This window comes from Schistocerca serialis, chromosome 3 (genome assembly GCF_023864345.2).
Source record: "Schistocerca serialis cubense isolate TAMUIC-IGC-003099 chromosome 3, iqSchSeri2.2, whole genome shotgun sequence".
Classification (NCBI taxonomy): Eukaryota; Metazoa; Arthropoda; class Insecta; order Orthoptera; family Acrididae; genus Schistocerca; species Schistocerca serialis.
The window spans coordinates 520,671,296-520,679,895 of record NC_064640.1 but is presented as its reverse complement, the minus strand read 5'-3'; the positions used below and the strand labels follow the sequence as shown (position 1 = coordinate 520,679,895).

Sequence of the window (8,600 nt, the reverse complement as noted above, 5' to 3'; positions counted from 1 at the left end):
CACACAACACCCAGCCATCACGACGCAGAGAAAATCCCTGACCCCGCCGGGAATCGAACCCGGGAACCCGGGCGTGGGAAGCGAGAACGCTACCGCACGACGACGAGATGCGGGCGTTGACCGATGCTCCACGTAAAACGTATGTGATTTGCGTTTCACCCTGTATAGCAACGGAGGTAGACGACAAGTTATTATATGATGGGTCTTATATTACACTGCCAACAGCCTTGCCGCAGTGGTAACACCGGTTCCCGTCAGATCACCGAAGTTAAGCGCTGCCGGGCTGGGCTAGCACTTGGATGGGTGACCATCCGGTATGCCAAGCGCTGTTAGCAAGCTGCGTGCACTCAGCCCCTGTGAGGCAAACTGAGGAGCTACTTGATTGAGAAGTAGCGGCTCCGGTCTCGGAAACTGATATACGGCCGGGACAGCGGTGTGCTGACCACATGCCCCTCCATATCCGCGTCCAGTGACGCCTGTGGTCTGGGGATGACACGGCGGCCGGTCGGTACAGTTGGGCCTTCATGGCCTGATCGCGAGGAGTTTATATTACACTAGTATGCAAGACACGAATATGGCTCAGAAATAATTTTATACATAGTGAATTAATCAAATACCTCACTACGTTGTTTAATGTCAGTATTAATGCTTTATATCTCGGTTCTTTTTATTTTAGAAGCGATTTCTGATGCAATTTTTCGTGAGGAACTGGTATGTTCTCGTCAATCTACAGTGAGTAACTGTGGTGTAATGACTTTTTCTGTCGTTCTTTGGTTTATTATGGTAAATACACTCCTGGAAATGGAAAAAAGAACACATTGACACCGGTGTGTCAGACCCACCATACTTGCTCCGGACACTGCGAGAGGGCTGTACAAGCAATGATCACATGCACGGCACAGCGGACACACCAGGAACCGCGGTGTTGGCCGTCGAATGGCGCTAGCTGCGCAGCATTTGTGCACCGCCGCCGTCGGTGTCAGCCAGTTTGCCGTGGCATACGGAGCTCCATCGCAGTCTTTAACACTGGTAGCATGCCGCGACAGCGTGGACGTGAACCGTATGTGCAGTTGACGGACTTTGAGCGAGGGCGTATAGTGGGCATGCGGGAGGCCGGGTGGACGTACCGCCGAATTGCTCAACACGTGGGGCGTGAGGTCTCCACAGTACATCGATGTTGTCACCAGTGGTCGGCGGAAGGTGCACGTGCCCGTCGACCTGGGACCGGACAGCAGCGACGCACGGATGCACGCCAAGACCGTAGGATCCTACGCAGTGCCGTAGGGGACCGCACCGCCACTTCCCAGCAAATTAGGGACACTGTTGCTCCTGGGGTATCGGCGAGGACCATTCGCGACCGTCTCCATGAAGCTGGGCTACGGTCCCGCACACCGTTAGGCCGTCTTCCGCTCACGCCCCAACATCGTGCAGCCCGCCTCCAGTGGTGTCGCGACAGGCGTGAATGGAGGGACGAATGGAGACGTGTCGTCTTCAGCGATGAGAGTCGCTTCTGCCTTGGTGCCAATGATGGTCGTATGCGTGTTTGGCGCCGTGCAGGTGAGCGTCACAATCAGGACTGCATACGACCGAAGCACACAGGGCCAACACCCGGCATCATGGTGTGGGGAGCGATCTCCTACACTGGCCGTACACCACTGGTGATCGTCGAGGGGACACTGAATAGTGCACGGTACATCCAAACCGTCATCGAACCCATCGTTCTACCATTCCTAGACCGACAAGGGAACTTGCTGTTCCAACAGGACAATGCACGTCCGCATGTATCCCGTGCCACCCAACGTGCTCTAGAAGGTGTAAGTCAACTACCCTGGCCAGCAAGGTCTCCGGATCTGTCCCCCATTGAGCATGTTTGGGACTGGATGAAGCGTCGTCTCACGCGGTCTGCACGTCCAGCACGAACGCTGGTCCAACTGAGGCGCCAGGTGGAAATGGCATGGCAAGCCGTTCCACAGGACTACATCCAGCATCTCTACGATCGTCTCCATGGGAGAATAGCAGCCTGCATTGCTGCGAAAGGTGGATATACACTGTACTAGTGCCGACATTGCGCATGCTCTGTTGCCTGTGTCTATGTGCCTGTGGTTCTGTCAGTGTGATCATGTGATGTATCTGACCCCAGGAATGTGTCAATAAAGTTTCCCCTTCCTGGGACAATGAATTCACGGTGTTCTTATTTCAATTTCCAGGGGTGTATTTGCGGCAAGCAGTGTGAATACAGTCCAGTGCACGCTCTACAGCAATGAAGGCATACTGCACATATTGAGGACCACGCATAGATTCATGGAGAATTTAACTTTGATCTAAAGTAATAATTAAGTTAATGAATTACACTTAAACTAACAAAACTGCCCTTTTTTAAGCTACTCAGAGTGGAAGGAAGTTGCTGAAGCCGGTGACAGAAAACGTCTGCAGGGGTGACTAATTGCTGTCATACAAATTTAGCACAGAAGAATTATATTCACTCCGTGGCTACTTGCCTAACATATCTGTGTTCGAAGTTATTTATAGTGAAGAAGCTTGGTATTAACAAAGCAGGCATCTATGACCATTAACACAGCGTAACGAGTCGAGCTTGTGAGACGAAGTAATGTGTAAAGGTTTACTCAGATTTCTTCCAACAATTTGTAGCTCTATTCCATAAAACGAAAAAAAAAGAACCTAAAGAGCAGTGGTCTGCACGGTGATTGGAACTGAGAACTTCCGATGCCTTAGTAACACAACACGTGTTAAGCCATTTTTTGTACCTGACCACAAAAAATGAGTTGTGACGGTGAGGACAGGAGTGCGAAGTGGGCAGGGCTCACTACCCGAGGTCTGACTCCGACGGCACAACCCCACCCACTACGACGGATGTGATGATAAATGAATTAGGTCAAGGTAACGGCCTTGGTTTTTCATTTTTAATTTTTTTTTATTAAATTATTTTGTATTTTCTTAGATACATATCTACGAGACAAATGGGACAGCGTATCAGACCATTTCTAGGAAGTGTTGAGAACCATACGGTGGCCCGTGATATCATGGCCAGACAAACACAGGAACTAAAATTTTATTCCAGGAAAGAAATAAAACAATATGCATTCAACCGTGCAGTTCCCCCTCACACATTCAGGTCGTCGGCCTGGACATGGGGTACGCTGTGCCGTTCCATAATGATCATTCACATGTCAAGAACGTAGGGGGTTGGATATTCCCCAACTACGTTGACGATTGTTGATCACACTGCGCAAATACTAAGAGTACGACAATATATGCGGAATGTTCGAGTGTACTGTGACCTTCCAGTGCATGTCACCAAAAATCAAATGTGGACTGTTGGTGACAACCGAAAAGATATGGGATCGCCTGACGTCAGAAAATGGGGGAAAATGAGAAGTGTGTGAGAGAGGTAGGGGATTAGGGTGGACCGTTGCTGGTGGGGTGCCGAGATAGCATGCCAGTATACATTATGTTAGAAACCAGACATCCCATTTCTCAGTGCATGTAAGAGAGTGCTCACTGGTGTCCTCACGTAGACGACACGTGCTAAGTGGCGATGTAGCCAGACCGATCCGGTACTGTCGTTGGTTGTTGGGAAGCTTTCCACTGACAGTGTGCTACCAAAACGCCGTGATGTCACACAGAAGAAAATGTGCATGGACAGACTTCCACACAATTGGACGTCTGGGCGTTGTCCACCCCAACTTGTTGCAGAGGGTGTGCACCAACAACAACTTATAAAAAACCTTTGCCCGTTATGGGTGCATTGTCAGAAGAGTGTCATGTGCAGAAACAACTGCCGAGCGAAGTGGCGCAGTGGTCAGCACACTGGACTCGCATTCTGGAGTACGACGGTCCAATCCCGCGTCCAGCCATTCTGATTTAGGTTTTCCATGATTTCCCTAAGTTGCTAACTTCAATTACGGAAGTGGAAATGTGAGACAGCGCCGGAGAAATGTGCGCCACGTCGATTTGTGGGGCAGGAGAGTCTGGGGTGAGGATTTCCAAGATGCATTATGTAAGGGATGGTGAAGGTTCTCGTTGACAACTGAATATGGTGTGTATATATAATGCAGTGACTGTGGTCTGAACGTGCGCAAAAACGATGCCATCCTTTGAAGGAGACAGGGCGAGGATCTCCTATCAGATTTTGAAGATAGTGCCAGCCAAACCGAGGCATCCAAGGGCCTATTGGAGCCGACGCCCCATGATCTATGGCAGATGGAGTACTTGGGCAGCATGGACCAATTTAGGCACCACGTTTGTGTTGACATAAGTCACTCTCTATAGCGGCTTCGGGCTGCACAGGAAGTTGTGAACAAGTGGTAATGGGTACACTGCAGCAGTCGACAGTATGTTTTTACTGTGATACGCTGTGTGGAGCCAATAAAGTTGATACCCAGGTAACGGAGTGTTGTTGCAGTGAGCAATGGTAATGGACCCTCATCTTAGAGTCCACATCCAATGTTCATGATCATCATTCTGGTAACGTTGAGGTGATTACCTGACGATTGTCCATAGTGTTGGATCCATGCTATGGCATTGTGTACTTCTGTAGGCAAGCATGCAAAATATAGGAAATTGTCCACATGGGGTTGGCAGTGTAATGGTGTGACTGCACAATGTAAGTCCCATAAGACAGGGTAGAAAGCCTATGATGAGAGGCTCAAGGCCAATTATGTACAATATATTGGACAGATGGCATCTCTGCCTGACCAAACCCCCACCAGGGATCAGTCTAGCTGTTCACCTGGACCATGGGCATGGCATTGCAAAGTAAGTGGCGAATGGAATCTATCAATGGTGGTGGGACACCCATGCATTCTGCCACTGAGAGGAGGAAATGGTTGCAGACCTGGTCGAAGGTACTACTGAAATCTATTGACACCAGTGCTGCACAGGAAACAGCCATCGGCTGTGTGGAGGATGACTCCTCCACCTCATGATGTTTGTTCTGGAGAAAGTGTTGCAGGTAACACTGCACACATGTGCACCGCCAAGGGACTTGCATGGATTTTATAATCTGCATTGAGTAATGTGAGGTGGCGAAAGTTGGTGATGTGCATCCCTCACCCCTCACCCCCCCCCTTTCCCCCCCCCCCCCATCAGTTCGGTGACCGGTATGACAATTCCGTTGACAAAGTGTGGCGATACGGTGAAGGAGGACTGAACAACTCTTGGAAAACCTCAGTCTAAGGTGGAGACATCAATGTACGAAAGGGCCGATAAAAATCAACTGGAAGGCCGTCGGGGCCAGGGGATTTGTTCCGCGCGCCTTTGGTGATCGTATCCGCCATCCCTCGTGTGCTGTGGTCGCTACCATCAAGGATGTCGCCTCCATTTTGTTATGGGTGCAGGTGAGCAGCTTAAGAAAATCGTCGGATACCGCCCCCACCGCCAGTTTTTTCTGGTAAAAACGTTGCTAATGATCAGCGAAGGCTGAGACCACCGCTGCTTGAGCATTTTCATGGTGTCCAGTCTGCGCGGTAAGGTTAGAGACGAGGAACGTCGTCGACGACTGGGGCGGATGTGATATGAAGCATATATGGTGGCTCTCCATCAGTGGTGTCTTAATGGCGAGACCGCACCACCAAGCCTCGCAGTTTGTTGCATTGAAGGGACAGAAGTTTGGCTTTGATACGTTGGTGTTCGCGATGGACATCTGACGGTGCTGGGAGGACAGCAAGTTCGAGTAAGATGGTGAAATAATAGTGCATAGTATCCCGATGCTACACCACCGCATCTCTGCAGCATTGGATAAATTCCCTTTTGATTGCAGATTTCACACATGGTCGATGGGTACCAGAGGAGACGTTGCTCACAGGATGTTCAAGTAACAGCGACTTGTTTTGGACAAACTGGGTCGTGAAGAAGAAAGATGTTCAGCTTCCAGGTACCTCGACAACGCTTAACTGATTGTGGCGGCAGGAGTAAAGGGCAGGTGAACGAGCAATGGTCCGAAAAGGCCAGAAGCCACATTTTTGTGGAGGACACGCCCTCTCGATTGATTGCAAAAACATAAATTTCATCGAATCTGCATGCTGAATGGCTTGTATGGTGGGTGTAACCAAAGGTGTTACAGTGTATATCTTCCATGTGTCCATAAGACGAAAATCATCTGCCAAGGCTGGACATGTTGAGTAGCCAGGAGCCTCGTCCTTTGGATGGAGGAAACAGCTGAAATCGCCTCCTACGACATATCACCCCGCAAATAACGATGCTATTTCTTCTTCGCAGGACGTAGATCGTTGGCGTCAGTGTGTCGAGCCTGATGAACGTATAAATTGATGACCCAGGCATAAAATCGTGTGAGGGCCATACCCCGTCCAAATGGCTGAATAACCACATCTGTAACTGAGATACTTTCACAGACATAGAGGCCACACCACACGTTGTGTGACTCCCGACTGAGGAAAACAACTCTAATCCTTAAGGAGTAGGAATGATAGTAAGCCACACCTCTAGGAGAATGGCGACATCAACTTCTGACGCTCTGAGCACGTCACGAAGGAGTTGCAACTTTGCTGTGTTGCTGACCATACTGGTGTTGAGCGCTGCAACTTGTATATGAGGCGTGTTAGAGCTGGGAGTGGTCTGCCGTTATCAGAAGTGGTGGAGGATGGCATCGACAGACGTCACCACCCTTTGTCCCAGGGTGTGGATGGAAGCTCTATTGCGTATCTGTGTAGGATTGTGGCGGCATCTGTGGTTGAGGTGCCGGTTCGTTCTCGACGTCGTCACTCCACGCCTGTATGTGGGGTGACTGTGCTGTAGCCATACGGTCTTCTGTGAAGAGAGGGATTATCTTGCGACTATTACGAGGAAAATGTAGACTCAGCCCAAGCGTCTGGCGGGGTAACATCCTTAGCATTCAATGGCGCCAAGGTAATCGCGGAGCAAAAGTTTTTGCCACTGTAGCCGTCGGCTGACATTGTGATATGAGTGCCTTTCGGCCGGGCAGGATCAGCGTCGTCGTTGGAGGAGGGGGGGGGGGGGGAAGGGGTAAGGTCGTCGGACATCATGAGTGACCGTCGGGGATGTTTACATTGGCGTACAGATTGTTGTTTAGGTAAGAGTTCTTCCACGTCAGATGATGGCAACGAAGTGCGACGTCACGACTCGGAGGCCGCTGTAGGCACGATAAATGCGTCGAGCGGCAATGAGGGGGAGTCACTCCTTTCGGTGTGGGTCGGGGAAGACGGTCTTAAGGCGGTCTCCTCGTTATTAGTTACCACGACGAGTGGTGATGGGAAGGCCTACGGCGCTGGTCGAGGTGGTCATCCGATGGACTTGGTGTTGTCGCGGTGAGTACCGCCGCATACGTCACCGGCACCGTACACGACCCTCTTTCCAACAACAACATGAGCATGTGCGTAGATGACCAGCGTACAAAATTATGATCCTACAGCTTTTGATCCGGAAGTAGGATGGTGCATGGCTCCGAAGTTTGATGCGAACTTGCCGAAACTTTTCAGGACAAGATGTGTCTTGACAGAAGCATAGTCCACTGTGGGCCTCTAGTATAATTTTCTTCGATGCTGCGTCATCAATCATTTTCATACTGGCAGTACTACGCATTATGGAAAGATGGATCCATACGGTGTCGTTCGGCGGTCTCTTCGCTTCGTCGCACAGGAATCTTTGGAGAACGAGCGCCTTGCGAAAGGAGAAATCGTGGCACAGAGTGAATCACAATGTCGCTTTGCCGTAGTTGTATTCCAAGGCGTATCGTTAGGTAAACGACGGCACGCGGCTACGGCTACGGAAATACACTACCGGCCATTAAAATTGCTACACCACGCAGATGACGTGCTACAGATGCGAAATTTAACCAACAGGAATAAGATGCTTTGAAATGCAAATGATTAGCTTTTCAGAGCATTCACACAAGGTTGGCGCCGGTGGCGACATCTACAACGAGCTAACATGAGGAAAGTTTCCAACCGATTTCTCATACACAAACAGCAGTTGACCGGCGTTGCCTGGTGAAAAGTTGTTGTGATGCCTCGTGTAAGAAGAAGAAATGCGTACCATCACGTTTCCGACTTTGATAAAGGTCGTATTTAGCCTATCGCGATTGCGGTTTATCGTATCTTGACATTGCTGCTCGCGTTGGACGAGATCCAATGACTGTTAGCAGAATATGGAATCGGTGGGTTCAGGAGGGTAACACGGAACGCCGTGCTGGATCCCAACGGCCTCGTATCACTAGCAGTTGAGATGACAGGCATCTTATCCGCATGGCTGTAACGGAACCTGCAGCCACGTCTCTATCCCTGAGTCAACAGATCGGGACGTCTGCAAGACAACAAACATCTGCACGAACAGTTCGACGACGTCCGCAGCAGCATGGACTATCAGCTCGGAGACCATGGCTGCGGTTACCACTGATGCTGCATCACAGACAGAAGTGCCTACGATGGTGTACTGAACGACGAACCTGGGTGCACGAATGGCAAAACGTTGATTTTTCTGATGAATTCAGGTTCTGTTTACAGTGTCATGATGGTCGCATCCGTGTTTGGCGACATCGCAGTGAACGCACATTGGAAGCGTGTATTCGTCATCGCCATACTGGCGTATCACCCAGCGAGATGGTA

General features: G+C 50.1%; 1 pseudogene; it reads left to right on the top strand.

The window, feature by feature from the left end:
* The first annotated feature begins 217 nt into the window (after positions 1-217).
* On the top strand, positions 218-335 carry LOC126471829 (5S ribosomal RNA; annotated as a pseudogene).
* Positions 336-8,600: the final 8,265 nt, after the last annotated feature.